Source organism: Eulemur rufifrons, chromosome 9 (genome assembly GCF_041146395.1).
Source record: "Eulemur rufifrons isolate Redbay chromosome 9, OSU_ERuf_1, whole genome shotgun sequence".
Classification (NCBI taxonomy): domain Eukaryota; kingdom Metazoa; phylum Chordata; class Mammalia; order Primates; family Lemuridae; genus Eulemur; species Eulemur rufifrons.
The window spans coordinates 56,721,018-56,738,345 of NC_090991.1; the positions used below are offsets into that span (position 1 = coordinate 56,721,018).

A 17,328-nucleotide genomic window follows, 5' to 3' on the forward strand; every position below is an offset into this window, starting at 1 on the left:
TTATTTTAAAAGATAGTAATAATATATCACTTATAAGAGAAAGATGGAAAATCCAGCTTTGAGGATTCAGCTCTCTTAAATGGGGTTTCAGTGCCTCTTGCCCTGTCATGGGAGTTTCTTGTGAAACCATTCATTCACCCTTTCACCCAACACTGGCAGCTGAGAGGATAGATTAAAAATGAAACTGATTATGTCCCTCTTGCTTAAAACTCTTGAAAACTTTCTGGAAACTTATGAAATCCTTAGCATAGCACATGAGACCTGGATCATGTCATTTCACTCTCCAACCTCATTGTCCTCTAAATTTCTACATGAACCCTAAGCTCTACTGGAAGGTCTTCTCAAAATGACAGATTTAACCTCTTTCGGCCTAGAATATTCTGACCTTCCTTTCCAGTAAGTAACTTATCTATTGTTTCACTTGTGAAAACTGTCAGGACTCTCCTGACACGAGCCCACCCCACCCAAACTGTCATCTCTCTTATGGACTAATCATTTTAGCAAACATTCTCCACCTGCCCATCATAACACTTGTCACAACCTATTGTAATGGCTTCTTTATGTTGATGTCTTCTAATGTATTAGATAAGGAGCTCCTTAAAACCAGGAAATCCCAGATCTTGATATTCTCTGTAATTAAACGCTGTGTTCAATAAAAATTTCTCAAACACAGAAAACGTTAGCCTTTGGGGTCGAGGACCAGAGGCTACTAAAACAAACTGACTTCATTTATTCCCCTTCCTTGTTTTTCTCCATAGCATTTATTACTTACATATAACCACTTAACACTCTATATTTTTAACTTTATGTTCTGTCTCTCCACTAGAATGGAAGATCCACAGGGCAATGTGGTAGCGTTGTTCAGTGCTGTAACGGTGTACTAAAATACATATATGCAGATAGATAAGTATTTGTAGCACGACTGAATGGATGCAGTCTTGAGTGCCTATTGAATGCAGTGCGACAGACTAGTCCTTGCCCTCAGGGAGTTTAGAGGTAGCCATTTAAGCTTAAAATGACCACAGTCTCCCATAAGACTTCTTTAGGGCGTGGAATGGGGTAAGGAGGCTCAGATGTCAGAAAAACAGAAGGTGAAGGTCCTCAACGTCAGCGAGCCCGCATTAAAGTTACGTGAATCTCGCAGCTGGAAGTTATCTTCCAGATCTGGGATCCTTCCCTGTCACTTCACAGACAAGCAAACCCCGGAAAGCAGCTCTGGGAAAAGTTGGAGCACTCGCCCCTCCCCCTCGGGCCCGCGCCGCCGGCAGCCGTGCGCGCCCCGCCGCGGTCTGGGCCACCTACCTGCTGCTGAGTGGCGGGACTCGCACGCAGACCGCCACGGGGCCTTCCTCCGCCAGCTTTCTCACGCCGGGTCCCAGGAAAATGGCCCAAACCCTCCGCCGCCGGCGCTTCAGGGCGCAAGGGCAGACCCGCCTTTAAGTTGAAAATTTCCAAAACGCCTCCTCTGATTGGGTCGCGGTCTCGTGACGTCATGGACGAGTCCACCTGCGGCGCGGTGCGGGGGAGCGCGATGGCAGGCGGCGCACACCTGACGGAGTCTGGCGGCGAGCGGGAGGGGGGGTCGCATGGACGGGATGGTGGCCTGACAGAGAGCGGCCGTCTCGGTAATAGCTGGACACTGCTATTTGCTAAAAGCCCCTGAACACTATCCTCCACCCCCTCCCTTGAAGAGTTTGCAATCTGTAGAAGAAACAAGGCAGGGACATGCACTTTTCCACTAAAAGAGAATTACGATTTTTTTTTTTTAAACCACACTAAGAGTTTGAAAAAGAAAGAAAGAAAGAAAAAACCTCAAACGACGAAAGTTGAAACTAACTAGCCGGTCTAGAAAGGTAAGAAGCTCGTTGTGCTCCTGACAAACTATTTGAGTTTAGATTTTTTTTCTTTCTGTGTCTTTAACTCTTGTTTCCATAGGCTGTGAGTTTCTAAGAGGCTGACTTAGGGGAAAGAACTACTGAGGACTGGAAAAGTTCATTTAATGTGTTGATACTTTCATTAGCTGGAAGAGAAAGCTACTTTTTTTTTTTTTTTTTTTACCATATACAATTACTTTATTCTTGAAAGATCAAAGAAAATGTACAGCTTCAAAAGAAAGCACACCCCTGTTAAACTCTCTTATCTTTCTCAAGGCTTACAGCAGTTTGGCTGTGTGCCAAGATTTGTACACCAGCTTGAAACTTGGACATCCATGTTAAAACTTTAAAAACATTACTTGAATTACAACTACATAAGAAGTTAAAATGAAATTCTCAGTGAGCCCAACTATCACAGATCCTGAATTTCAGGATCATTAGGAGGATCGTGCAGGTCAGTCACCACTGCAGAACAATCGGTGCTCAAAGTTATGGCGTGAGCAATGAGTGACCTCATCCTTTCTTCGTTACCACCTAACTGGTTCAAACTGGGTAAGCAAGGAGCCTATGCAGAGGCACACAGAACTTATCTCCAACACTGAGCTATTCTAAATACAGAATCTCTTTCCCCAAAATAGTGCTTGGTTTTCCTTTGTCTTAAACACAGTATTTTCCCCTTCCTCTCCCCAATCTGAGGGGGATACATTCCAAGTCCCCTAGTGGATGCTGGAAACCACAGGTAGTACTGAACCCTCTATATGCTATACAAGAATTTCTTTTTCCTTTGTCACAGTTTTACTGAGGAAGACTTTCACTTAATGTAGATCTTAGCAACCTCAGCATATAATTTTTTTCTTTCCTTATTAAGTGTAGAACTGTTAGATCCGGTTCCCCTTGGCCCCAGGAACAGAGTCAGAGTCACTGAGGCTACAAAAAGGCAAAGGAGTTTATTAACTAGCCCCAGGCCAGGGTCCAAATTCCAGAGCACCAACGCAGTGGCCTCTCCAGGAACTACGACCCCGCCCTGGGGTAAAGATTAGGCTTTTATACTTTTCTGTATGCTAGTTTTCACACGACACGTTATTCTGCACACAACACGTTAGTCTGCACATGACATACTAGTCTGTACACGACACACTAGTCTGCACACGACACACTAGTCTGCACTTCATCCCCCTTCAGTTTATTTGTTCCTTTTGTTTAGAAGTGGCTGATCACGTTGGCTTCAGGTTTGTTGACTCTAAGTTTCGGGCTTTTTGCACTGGCGCCAGTTGTAGTTAACATCATCCAGGGGAAGAGGAGGGTCTCCGACGGAGGCGGGGGGGGGGGGGGGGGGCTGTTGTTGCATACCTTCTAGTTTTTGGTTACAAGCGATACTGGGAACGCACGCCCTGCACAAGCCGTTCATGCGCTGATCATGTCTTGCTCTTCTTATCTACTTAGTTGGTTGGAAGGCACCTGGATTCTCCAGCCCTTTATCAGAAAGCAACTTGCAGTTACCTCCCCGGGGCTTTGTTTTCCTTTACTTTAGTGAAGCCTGCCATGGCTCCACTTACGCTAAGCACCAAGCCAGCAAGCCATATATACAGAAACAGAACTAGGCTTCTCACATCCAGGAAGCCTAGCCTATCATGGAGTTACCTTTGTTCTTATCTCTGTTTTTCATTCTGATTAACTATATTTATTAAACAACTAAAAGCAAGCATAGTCACAGAAGCGAATAGCATCAGTTAGAATCAAAGAGAGCACACATTTTCCTACTATCAATTCCTGTTCTTCAGAACTTTCATTTTTCTGCCTAAAGGAAGCACTTTACAGTTTCTCGTTGGCATATCGAATTGCCAGCACCACTATTCTTGAGTTTGGGGACCACTATTATGTAGTATTTACTTCATTCTACTATTAAGTCTATTAAGTCAAATAAGAGTTACTTGAACACAAACACCGTGGAACCAGGACAGAGGATTTGATCTGATCATGGAGATGGTTACTAAGTGCCTAATAGGCTGGTAGCATGTGTAGCAGAGATGCACTGGACCAAAGGATGATTCACCTACTGTGTGGGGTGGTGAGAGATTTCAGTACACAAAGAACAGTGTGCAATATAAGACTTATGAGTTGTTTATTTCTGGAATTTTCCATTTAATATTTTTGGACCATGGATGACCGCAGGTAACTGAAACTGTGGAAAGTGAAACCCTGGATAAGGGGGGACAACTCTATGTATCGTAGAAGGTACTAACATTTTCTTTAAAAGTGGTTTCAGTCCTTTTCTGCTTTGATACAGGGAATATAAATAATTATCCGCTATCCCTCGACAATATGTGAAACAAAGCACTTAGTAATTGTTCATAGTTTAGAGGAGTCAAAAAATCTACTGATTTAAAAAATTTATAATATTTAGAAAGTAATTTGTCAATATTGATAAAAACTGAAGACGCATATGCTTTTTATGCCAGCAATTGTACTTTTAAGAATTTATGTATGGATATATTTGAAAAAGTATGTATATATGAAATGTATACATGAATATGCATACACGTATACAAGACTATTAATTCCAGCATTCTTTACAAGAACAAATGACTGGAAACACATTAAATGCCAGTAAATATGGCACTAGTTAAATGGATGACATTACATTCATACCCAATGGAACACTACATAGCCAGTAAAAGTAATGATATAGCTCTTTATGTGTACTTTTGAAAGCTAGTCATGATACCTATTAACTAAAGGAAACCTAAGGTGTAGAATTGTGTGCATATTGGTATTTTCAAAAGATATTTATATGTGTGGATATGCGTATATAATTTCTGGAAAGATACACAGATATGTCAGTTTTTTGCAGAGTGAGCACTGAATTAGATAATAGATCTTTTATTGAATATTATTTTATAGTTATTAATATTGTAACCATGCAAATATTAAGTAGTTTTTTTCAATTTAAAGAAATTAGTCAATAGATAAGAGTGTTAAATAAAAATGAGTCTACTTATTCAAGATTTGTTTTGGTTGACCAGTTGTGAACTAGTATAGAATATTTTTTTAATTGCTAAACTATGAGGACACTTGGCTGTATCTAATAAGACTCAGAGTTAAGGAAGGTATGTTTTAACTGTTTTTGTTTTTAATGGTGGGCTAATATTGCACATATTAATATTTACTTGAAGGGAAGGATGCTATCAAGAGGAAGAAGGACATGATCAATGAAAGTCTCTGATGAGACAAAAGGGAATTGGTCCAAGAGTACAGAAGAGGCATCAGCCTTTCAGAGTTGTGCTTCTGATTGTTGCCGTGGCTGTCTTTGTTGCCTTCACCATTGCAGGTAACATTTATCAAATATTTACTAAATGTCAGGCTCTCTGCTATATGCTCTATATCCATTTTTTCATTTAAATTGTCAAAATTGTTCATCAAGAAATAGTGACTGAGCTCCTGCTATGTGCCAGATATGGTTCTGATGAGTACTGAGAAGAAAACTAAAGCCAAATCAGGAAAGAGAAGAGAGGGGGAGGGGGAGCCAGGAGTAGGGGTGCTAGTTTCTTAGGAAACACATTCTTGTGGGACGAAGCAGACAATACAGAATAAATGAGTAAAATAATTCATGGTGGGAGGAGGGGACACTCTAGATGGGAAGTTCAAGAAAGGCCTGGGGAGGTGAACTTTGAGGTAAAACTTACGTGATGAGGATAAGAGAGAGGGCATACCAGACAGAGGGTGAACCCATGGTTGTCTGAGTTTGTCGTGTGTCTGAGACACAGAAGGAAGGCCCCTGTGGCTGGAGCATTTGGGGCAATGGAGAGAGGTGGGCAGGGCCAGATCCTGCGGGGACTTGTGGGCTGTGATAAAACATTTGGATCTTATTCTCATGGTGAGAGGAAGCCTGGGGAAGGTTTTAAGCAAGAGAGTAAAAAGGGATTTATTAATTCCTTCAAACAAGAATTTCTTTATTTCACTATGAAAACAGAAGGTTGCAGAAGAGACTCTGCACTAGCTCCTGTCAACCTATCTGTCCACCTACCTGTGCCTGTGCCCACATACCTGCCTTCCCGGTTGTATCTAGATGAACAACCATTCTCCCCTCTGAAGATCTCTCCATGTGTACACTAGATCCTTTCCCCTTCTTACTCCTCTCTCTTCTGCCTCGGCATCTTCTCCTGCTCTAATAAGCCAGTCTCAGCAGCAAACATATGGCGTAATTTCTCCCATCTTAGATATCTAATAGATACTCTAAACTTAAAATGTCCAACACTGATTCATAATCTCTTTCTCACCAACTGCTTTCTCAACAGTTTTCTGCATCTCAATTGAGGGCGCGTCCATCATCCTTCCAGGTATCCAGTCATGCTGCTCAACTTCTCCTTTTCTCTCAAAGTCTGCATTCAATGTACCTGAAAATTCTGTGGGGCTACCTTGAGAATATTCCCGAATATGACCATTTGTCACAACTTATGCTAGCCACCTGGTCCAGAATGCCATCATCTGACACTGAACTCATCTCTGTTTCTACCTTTTCCCACCTCCACTGCCAGTCTATTCTCAACCTAGCAATTTGAGGGTGCCTTTAAAAAATGTAAGTTGGGTCATACCGCTCCTCTCTGAAGACCCCCAAAGCCTCCCCTGTACCCTCTGATTCTCTAAAAATAAAACACAAGTCTTGCATTTGTCTCCCAAGCCTTATGTGATCTTGTTCCTTATCAGTACTCTGGCCTTACACACCAGTCACACTGGCCTCTTGGCAGTTTTGTTTTCCTTTTAATTTCTCCTCTCTCTTGAAGAATAATTTTGCCAGATATATAACTCTAGGTTGGTGGGGTTTTTTTTTCAATAATTTAGATATTTCACTCCACTCATTTTTGCTTGCATGGTTTCTAACAAAGTAGTCAGCTGTAATTTTTTTTTTATTTTCTTTTAGAAATATATATATTTTCAAAAATAGAGGTGGGGTCTCACTGTGGTGCCCAGGCTAGTCTCAAACTCCTGGCCGCAAAAGTGATCCTCCCACGTCAGCCTTCCAAAGTGCTGGGATTACAGATGTGAGCCACTGCACCTGGCCTGGCATATTCTTGAATCCTATACACACTCCCTCTTAAGGCCTTTGTGCTGGCTGTTCTTTCTGGCTGGTAGGCACTTACCCCGATACCCGTGTGTCCTCCTTCCCATTGAATCCAATATCCGGTTAAATGTCATCCTCTCAAAGCTTTCTCTGCATAAAACAGCAACTCCCTTGTCTGTTACTTACATTCCTTTGACCTTCTCCTTTTTAAATATCACTTATAACTTTTAGACATTGTATGTATGTATTAATTTATGTATATATTATCTGCCTCCTCTCACTAGAGTGTCAACTCTATGAGGTCAGTGACAGTTTTGTTTACTCCTTATCCACTGCACCTAGAAAGATGCTTGGCACAGAATAAACATTCAATTAAAATATTGCTTATTCCATCACTCAATAAATACTTATTGGCATAATTTATGGAAAGATATATAGAATGTACCTAGCTTCCTTTGGTGAGAAGGACTGAGTTGGAAATAGATTTACCTTTCATTGTATACTATTTCATAATTAATATTTTAACCACAAAAATTAGTTTCTCTCAACTTAAAAAAAATAGTTAATAGATAAAAACAGGATATAAAATAGAGTGCACTCATTCAAGATTTGTTTTGTTATCCAAATGTGAGCTAGTGTACACTACCTTTTTTGTGGCTATATTGTGAAGATGTTGGGCTGTAGCTAATAAGGTAATCTAGAGTTAAGGAAGGTATGCTTTAATTTAAATTGAGTGGTCACGGCAGGCACAAAGATTACATAACTTATCTGAAGTTATGTAATTTCTGGAAAGAGATGCTTAACATTTGGATGCATAAAACTTCTCTGGTAGGTAATTATTAGTAAGGTTTTACTGATTAACTCTTTTCTTACTGGAAAGATTAATGAATATGTATGATCAAAAAGTTCAAGTTTTACAATAAGATCCACAGTGAAAAATAAATCTCATATTTAACCCCTAAGATGCCAGTTTGCCTCCCTGTAGGCAACTGTGTCATTTCCTAAAGGATTCTCCTCAAAATAATGTACAGATATGCACATATATGCATCTTTTTCTATATTTAGTATCTTTTTACATAAATAGTTACCTGTTATACATACTGTAGTACACTTTGCTTAAAATGTGATCTTTATTCTAATATTTTCATTTTATTTATTAAAATAAATATAATTTATTAAATTTTATTACAATTTTAATACTTTCATTCAGTTCAAGAAGGAAAAGTGAATTTCTGAGGCATGTTAATCGCACACACTTCCGTGTTGATGTTTCAACTGCTGGTTTTTCCCCACAAACGGTATTACTTATGCTGAAGCTGTAGAGGGCAGTGTAGTCCTTCCAAAAGCATGGTGTATCCTTGGATAGTGTTTTGAAGATCGTGAATATGGTGCAAAGTTTAGAATTTGGAGAAGCTCCTGGTACTAAAAAAATGCATCAGTTCAAATTATTCACCCATGCTCTTTTATGCATTTCGCATAAAATTATTTGCAATATGTTTATGTTACCTATCATGCTATCACCTTCCATAGGAGTAATTTTTGCTTAATAGATACAATGCTTATTTCAAAGGTCATTTTTAGCTCCAATAAGTGTATGATGTCTTCATTAAAAAAAAAACTTGAGTTGTTAAGACAGTAGATTTTTCATGTTCTCACCACAAAAAAGTATATGAGGTAATGCATATGTTAGTTTGGTTTAGCCATTCCACAACATATACATATTGTAAAACATTATGTTGTACACCGTAAATGTATGCAATTTTGTCAACTAAAAAAATAAATAATAACATTTAAAAAACGAATTTCAAATTGAGGATGGGTGAGTGTCAAATTGAATATGGATGCGTGAGGGGGTAGGAAAAGTGATCTGCGTTACAGAAAACATCTAAGATAGTCACAACGTGGCAGACAATGATGGCAGTCCACCGAATCCATTCTCCTCTTTCTGGCAAGAAACCAAGACTGCATCGTTAGCCTGTCTTGCTGTTAGTGTCTTGCACTGAGGGGCCACCGCTAGGTCTAGATAAGAAAAACTTCACGGGTGCATTTTTCCTCACTTGTCATTGGTCAGCATCTTTTCCTCTTTTCCTCTTTGACGACTCCAAACCTTCACCACTCTCCTCAAGCCCAGGTTTCCTTTTCATTCTTACTGAGAACGCAGGGTCATCAGGCAAGGTGTCTCCACTTCTAACTCTCTGACCCTACCTCTTGCACCCCTGCAGACCTACATCCCCACCAATTCTTCCCTCTTGTCACGCACTTGCGGAGTGAAGTATTCATTGTGTTTGAAGTGCATCCTTCCGCTTATACCCTTGGTTCCTTCCTCTACAGTCTCCTCCAGGATCCTGATCCAGCCATTATTTGCTCTCTATTTCAGAAAAATGCTAGAAAACAACAAAAATGAAAAATAATTTGCAATTCCACTACTTTAAAACAATTATCTAAAGTTGTTAAGTGAACATTTGTTCTATCACCCACTCATCAAATTCCATCTTCCCCAAGGTGGCCTATGTTAAGTTCCTTTGTGACATTTTCTTGAGTATATGCAAGAAATCTATATGTATAAATAACCACACACTTTTATGTTTCCGAGAATGGAGTCATTATGTGGTTACTGAGGTAAAATTTGGCTTTTACACTACCAAGTCAATATGTAGATTTGTCTTTTATATTGGTTGCATAATACTCAATTATATGGTGGCATTGTAGTTTATTCAGTCATTTCTTTATGTATATTTAGATTGTTTCCAATTTTTCAATGTTGGTTATAATACAAAAATCCAGCTGCACATATATACCCTTACACACTTAGGGTTTTATTTTCATGACCTAGATTGCTAGAAGTTGAAATGCTGATGCAAATGATGTCCTTGTTTTGAATTATAGCAAGTACTACTAAATTACTTCTCAAATAATTTGTTCGAAGTATACTACAAGCAACAATATGTAAATATCCACTTCCCCATCACTAGATATTATCAATATTTTCAGTTTTTGTCAATTTTAAGAGGAAAAAAGATATTTATTATTACTTTAATTTGTGGTAGCTTTGTGCAAAAGTAATTGTGGTTTTAGCATTGCTAACATTTGCCGTTTGATATTGGAATAAATTCTTAAATAAATATGGTTATGTTATATATTATTGTAATCCACATTTCTCACTTTATGTTTTTTTGCTAAGCACTTAGTATCTGCTCTTTATTTTATATTTATTTTAGACAATGGAAATGATGTTATACAAAAAGAAAATTCAAATGATTTTATTATTCAGGTTCACAATGGGTCATAAAGCAGTGGAGACAACTCGCAACATCAGTAACGCATTTGGCCCAGAAACTGCTAAGGAATGTACAGTGCAGTGGTGGTTTAAGAAGTTTTGCAAGGAGACGAGAGCCCTGAAGAAGAGGAGCGCAGTGGCCGACCATCAGAAGTTGACAACAACCAATTGAGAGCAATGATTGAAGCTGATCCTCTTATAAATACAGGAGAAGTTGCCGAAGAACTCAATGTTGAGCATTCATTCTGTGGTCATTTCGCATTTGAAACAAATTGCAAAGGTGAACAAGCTCAGTAAGGGGGTGCTTCATGAGCTGTCTGAAAATCAAAAAAATCATCATTTTGTAGTGTCATCTCTTATTGTGCACAAAAACAATGAAACCCACCATCTCTAATGAAATTACAATAAAATAAAATAAAGTTCAGAAAAAAAAAAAAGTACTATGTAGTGAGACCGATCCTAAGAACACGGGCCGGGGGAAGGAAGTCACTACCGTGGTATAAAATTGTATAAACGTTACCCGTTTCTGTGTGCGTGCGTTTTCTGAGAAATGACCCCCTTTTGCTATGGGGCCAGGACTGGAGTCCCAGTTTGGGACCATAGGATTCCCCGCACTCGACTCCTGACTGATTCGACCTAGGGTTAGCTCTGTGTAAACACTCTTTAGACGTGGGTGTTTTATGGATTTCTGTCCTTCGGGAGAAACGACTGGCCCGGGTACAGGAGTGAGTGAATGTACCGACCGTCTTCTCCCATCTCTGTCTCTCTCTCTCTCTCTCTCTCTCCCTCCCACACACAGGCACGCGCACGCACGCACACACACACACACACACACACACACACGCCGTTTCCGGGAGCGCCCACTTCATGCGCTCCGGTCCACCGTGACAGATAGTCCAACTGTGAGATCATCGTGAGTGGCTGCGCCTAGGCCCCGCTCTGAACCTCTCCGTACTGTTCGTGTGTCTTCAGCAGGTCCTGCCTCCACCCGTGGCATCTAGCACAGGCCGATGAGTCCCTGTCCTCTCTCCCTGCCGTGGACGCCCCCCTCCGCCCCCCCCCCCGGGGGCTCTCTGGTCGACTAGTGGTGGGGAGTGTGCCCGAGGGCTGAGAGACGTGGTCCGAGAGGGGCCGGGAGGAGGCCTGCGACCCAGTGTGTACCCACTCCCGCCCCCACGCTCCCTCCCCCACGAGGGAGCCCGTCCTTTCCAGGCTGACACTTGGATCGGTGGATGACGGGGGTCACCTGGCGGCGGGCGAGCGTTATGGGAAAATCCGGTAGGCGTGTTGCGACGTCCTGCCACAGAGATGGCTCTGGCGACAGCCTCGGGCCGCCCCACCCTGGCCCCTGACCAGGCCCCGTGAATGTGTTCTCTTTGTCCCTGACTTCTTTCTTTGTTTCACCAGCCGGCATGTTCTAAGAATGTGAAGTGTATCACAGTTCCACCCTGGGTTTCATGATCCTAAGACAGGAAGGGGTTTTATGATTCCACGACAGAAAGGTTTTCTCATCCTATCATCTCTCCCCCTCTTCTTTCTTTCTTTCTCTTCCTCCTTCTGCCTTTTCTTTACTTCTTTTTTGTTTCCTTCTTTCAGTCTTCCTGTCTTCCTTCCTGCCTGCCTGCCTTCCTTCCTTCCGTATTTCTTTCCATTTTTCTTTCCTCTCTTCCTTTCTCCTGTTATCCTGTGTTTCTATCTCTGTTTTTTCATCTTTCTTCCCCCTTTCTACTTTCCTACCTTCTTTCTTTCTCATTCTCTCCTTTCTCTCTCCTTCCTTCTTTCTTTCTGTCTCTTTCTATACTTTCTCTCTCCTTCCTTCTCTCTATCTTTTTCTCTTTCCATCTTTCTGTGCTCTTTCTTTTTCTCTCTTAATTTCCTTTCTTTTTCTTTTCTTTCTTTCCCTCCTTCTGTCTGTCTATCTTTCTTTCTTTCTTTCTGCTTCCATCCTTCCTTCCTTTTTCTCATTCTCTTTCTTTCTGCCTGTCTTTTCTTTCCTTATTTCTTCTTTCCTTCTGTCTTTCTGTGTTTCCTATCTCCTTCCTCCCTTTCTTTTTCTTTCTTCCCCGCGCCCTCTTCCTGTCTTTTCTTATTTACTGTTTTCTTCTTTCTGACTTTCTCTCTCTGTTTCTCCGTCTCTTTTCTTTCTGTTCTTTTCCTTTCTCTCCCTTTCTCTCTTTCTGTTTCTGCCTGTCTGTCTCTCGGCTATGTTGTGGTCTGTGCAGAGACGGGTTTGGTGGACGATGTCGGTGGTCGGGTCGACCCATCCTTTCTTTGATCCCAGTGCTAGCCAGGCCGGGGCCTGCTTAGCTTCCAAGATCAGACGAGATTGGGCGCGTTCAGGGTGGCGTGGCCCTAGACTGACCCGTCATTTTTCGATGGCTCCCGTGGGGAGTAGGGGGACTGTGTTTGATGCCCCTGGGGGACCTTCTGGACTCTGAAATGATGGGTTCCAGAGGGTTGCCCCGTGTTTTGCAGCAGACCTCTGGTGGCTGGCGCCGGTTGTGGTCGGGCTCCACCTGGCGGCCGCTTTTCTACAAGTCTCTTGTCCTCTGAATCTTCGGTGCAGCAGGCAAAGCAGGGGACAGTCCCCGATGCGAGCGAGGCTGAGTTACGGGAAGCAAGCAGCCTTCGCGGGGCCATCTGGTTGGTGCCGGGACGCCGGCTGGGACATCTGGGAGGCAGACCTTGGGCCTGCAGGGCTGTGTGGCGGGACGACGTTGTCGCCGCGCTTCCAGGCTCAGCCAGCCAGGCGGCTTGCGAGGCTGCCCGGGCAGGTCGACCAGCACGCTGTGGCCGCTTTGGGGACCCGACCCACCCCGCGGGGACAGGAAGGAGACGGCACACGCGGACGGGAGAGGAGGGTGTCCGGCGACCGGCCGCCGTCCCGTGCATGCGTGTCCCTCTCCCTCGGCCTCGCCTTTCCTACCCATTTTCCCTGGTTCCCGCTCAGGAGGCAGGGACAGCCCTGTGAGTGGCACCCAGTCGTCCGTGGCTTCTTCCGAGTCCTACTCTGGGGGCGCGGACCGGGCCCTGGGTGGCGCGGGTGGCCGGCAAGGGCGACCCCTGTCGGCCCGCGGTCGCTCGTGGGCCGGGGCGGTCCCGTCCCGATGTTTTCTACTCCACAAGTCCCCGTGCTGGGGCCAGGGACCGGGCCCTGGGTGGCCCTGGGTGGCGCGGGTGGCCGGCGAGGGCGACCCCTGTCGGCCCGAGGCCGCTCGTGGCCCGCGGCGGTCCCGTCCTGATGTTTTCTCCTCCACAAGTCCCCGTGCTGGGCCCTGGGTGGCGCGCGTGGCCGGTGAGGGCCTCCCTGGCCCTCTACGCCACGGGGGCCAACCAGATGTCCCTGAGTGCCCCTTGTCTGCTGGCGCTGGGGACCTGCTGGGGACAGGTGGTCGTGTCGAGTGTCGTGGGGGCAGGCGTGTTCAAGTGGCTCGGTCCCCGTCTTCCTGCGCGCTGTTTTTTTTTTTTTGAGACAGAGTCTCACTTTGTTGCCCGGGCTAGAGTGAGTGCCGTGGCGTCAGCCTAGCTCACAGCAACCTCAAACTCCTGGGCTCAAGTGATCCTCCTGTCTCAGCCTCCCGAGTAGCTGGGACTACAGGCATACACCACCATGCCCAGCTAATTTTTTTTTTTCTATATATATTTTTAGCTGTCCATATAATTTCTTTCTATTTTTAGTAGAGATGGGGTCTCGCTCTTGCTCAGGCTGGTCTCGAACTCCTGAGCTCAAACGATCCGCCCACCTCGGCCTCCCAGAGAGCTAGGATTACAGGCGTGAGCCACCGCGCCCGGCCTTGCGCGCTGTTTTTGATCACCTCATATCGTCATCTTCCGCCTCCAGGTTAGTACTGACACGCTTGTCCTTCGGCGACTGTCGCTGGAGGGGTTGGGCCTCCGCACGCGGACAGGGTTCTGGGTTCCTGGGGATCCAGCGCCCTGCCCTGTTCCCTTTGAGCTGACTGCCTGGGCCCGCGCGCCGGCTCTAGGGCGTCCGAGTGTCCCGACGGTGGTGCCCGCCTCTCGCGTTGGTCTCTTGTCCCCTCGAGAGACGGCACGGGGGGGGGGGAGGTTTGCGGCAACCTTCCCCCTTACCCCGCTGGCTCTGTGCCGTTGCGTGTCAGGCGGTCCTCGTCTTTGGGTTGTGTGCCGCTCTCCTCCGGAGGTGGGGCTGGCGAGGCTGAAGCGGGCTCCTCCCATCGCTGTCCTTGCCGGCCTGACTGACCTCCCCCAACCCTCCCCGTCCTCGGGGCCTGATCGATGTGGTAACGTCGCGCTCTCCCGGGCCTTGAGCCGCGTGCCAGGGGAGGGACGGTCCATTCATGGTGAATGGGGGCCGCTCTTCTCGTTCTGCCCACGGGCACCTCAACCTCTTTTTCCTTGCCTGTGGGCGGTGGGTGGGAAGCGCGGGTGCGAGACTATCCGGCCCGACCACGGTCGCCCCGCCCTCGGCCTCGTGGCGTTGGCGGGGGTCGTGAGTCCTCTTGAGGCAGCGGGCAGCCCTCGCTCGCCCTGTGTGGCTGTTGCCTGGCTGGGGTCACCCCTCCCCGCGACGGATGCGTGCGGGGCCGTGCCGCCCGCCCGGTCGCGTGCCCCGTTTGGCGCCCGGCTGCTGGGTCTGCGTGGCCCTTTTGTGGTGCCCCCAGAGCGCACCGGGTTGTTCCCCAAGGTGCCCGAAACCCAGCGGTGGTTGTCATCCCCGTTTCCGGCGTCCCCCTCCGGTCGCCGCTGCAGCGTCTGCTGCGTTGGGTACACCCTTGAGCAGCTTGCTTGGGGTGGGGGGGTCGAGGCGGGCAAGCCCAGAGGCATCCTCCTGCGCCGCGTGGGTGGGCGGGAGGCGTTGTCTCGGCGTCCCCACGATGTGTGCGTGGTGGACTTTGAAAGGCGAGCGCGCGGCTTGTGCTCTTCCCTCCCTTCCCCGAGGGGGGGTTGTTGCACGGTCGTGTGGGCGATCTTGGTGCCGGCTGGCCCCGTGGGGGGCCTCTGCCACCGGCCTGGTCTGCCTCGGTGACCCCTCTCCCACACCGACGGGGGAGTGTTCCCCTCGAAGTGAGGTGGCTTTTGGACCAGGGGCCCCAACCGCGAACGCTCAGGAGTCGCCAACCGTGCGTGTTTTGCCCCATACCGCAGAGCCCCCCACACCTCCCCCAGGGCGTGCCTGAACGCCTCCACCCAGGGCCCTTACGGGGGCGACCGGGGGTCGGGGCGATCCACCTTCGGCGAGAAAAGCGTCTTCTCTAGCGATCATGGAGGCGTGTCCTCTTCTGGGGTTTGTCGGATCCCCCAGCCCGCCGCCTCTCTGCACGTTGTCAGCCGCCGCCCCTGCAGCTGCCAGTTGTGTGTGGGCAGAGTTCCCTCCTCCCCTGCCGTGGGGGGGAGCGGTCCGCCGGCCCCCGCGGTGGGGGCCGAGTGCCACTCTTGCCTAACGTGGTCCGCGCCTCCCCCTCTGAACTCTGGGGGAGGGTCACGCCGGGCCGGGCCGGCGTTCCAGCTGTGAAGGGCGCCCGCGTGTGTGCGCTGCGTGCCCCGGCCGCGGGTCGCCCCGGTGTGCGCTGGGGGGAGGAGGGGGTGGAGCCCGTCTCACGCCCCCTCCCCATCCCCTGTGAGCGTGCGGCCCTCCACCCGGTCCCGTGCCAGGCCGCGGATGGATGGGCGCTCCCGTGCTGGCGCCTGTGGATTGCGGCTTGGGGGACCGCCCGGCCAACGAGGGGGTTGTTCCACGGGTGCGCGGTGCTCCCCGGAGCGAGACAGGATTGGGAAACGGACGAGAATGGGATTAGGCGCGGTGGCGTGTGGGCCGAGGGCCGAAGGCCGGCGTCGCTCTGGGACGCCCCGGTGGTGAGGCCGTGGCCCCGTTGGGAGGGTCGAGGGGTGCCGAAGGCTTTGGCCGGCTGGTGTCACGGGCCCGTTGCGGGACCGCTCTCGGGTTTGGGGCGGTGGGATCCCGTGGTGTTGTTTCCCCAGTGGCCCGGTCGCGGCGCAGGTCTCGCCTCCCACGGGCTCTCGTGCCTCGCCCTCGAGGGGTCTCATCCCTGTACGAAAGGGTGCTCCTTCTCTCTTCCTCACGGCTGCCGACCGCCCCCGCGACGAGCGTTCGCCCGACTGCGCTGCCCGAACCTGGCCTCGCCATGGGGAGGGGGAGGCTCCCTGGCCGCCGAGGCCCTGGATGGCGCCCTCCACCCCCCCAGCGACGTGCCTCGGTTGAACGGTCGGCGGGCCTCCGCGTGGCGGGCCATACGGCGTTGGGGGGCGGCCGGTCGCGTGTGCGTGCAAAAAGAGTGTTTTTCCGGAGCTACACGTGATCACGATGGCGGTCTGGGTCCGGGCCCTGCGAGGTGCACGCGGGGTTTGGGGGGCTCGCCGAAGGCGCAGCGGGCCGTCCCAGGTGCCGCGGGACCGCCCTTGTGCGCGGAGGCCACTGGCGGTGAGATCCCGTGCGTGTCCTGGCCGGTGGGCTGCCCTCTGAGGCTTGCTACACCCCTCCCCTCGGGCCTCCTGGTGCCCGTCGGCCCCTTCCCCCGTCGACGTCGCCTTATGCCGCGCCCGGCGGCCCCCACCCCGCTAGTCACCGCCTTGAGCCATCTCGTCCTCTCCCGTCTGGCTTTCGTATCTGGGGGGCGTCCGTGCCCCCGGTGCTGCATCGCTCCCCCCGTGTGTCCGTAGCGGCCTCTCCCGTGGTCCGCCGCCGCCCGCCCGCTTGCCCGCGGTGGCGTTGGGTGTCGATGGCGTGTGGGGCGCCGTCGTCCCCCGCGGTGGCCGTCTCCTCCGGTCGGTGGGTTCGAGTGCAGGAGCACGCGGGTCCCGCGGTCTCTCTCCCCCGGCCATCCGTCGTGCCGTTACCCGCCGCGCCCGTACGCTCCAGGGCGGGCCCGGACGGGCTTCGCCCCGGTCCGAGCCTCGTTCGGGGTTGTCTGGGCGCGGGCTGCTATGGTCACGATGCTTGACTGGCCGGGGGTGTGGTTACCGGGCCCGTCTCTCCGTGCCTGCGCGCCCTCCCCTCCCGTGGGGGGTCCTTGTCGCCGCGGGGGGCCGTTGCCCTGCCCCCCACGGCTCCACGTCCGCCGCGCGTGCGCGTGTGGGGCGCCCTTCCTTCCTTCGCGGCTGGGCTCTTGGGTGCTCGG

General features: G+C 48.9%; 1 long non-coding RNA gene across 1 annotated transcript; it reads left to right on the plus strand.

Annotated features, from left to right (window-relative positions):
• Positions 1-1,716: 1,716 nt before the first annotated feature.
• Positions 1,717-10,606, plus strand: LOC138391823 (uncharacterized). Its single transcript, XR_011234862.1, has 3 exons — positions 1,717-1,853; positions 5,048-5,202; positions 10,205-10,606. It is a non-coding gene; the product is annotated as an uncharacterized lncRNA (long non-coding RNA).
• The last annotated feature ends 6,722 nt before the right edge of the window (positions 10,607-17,328 follow it).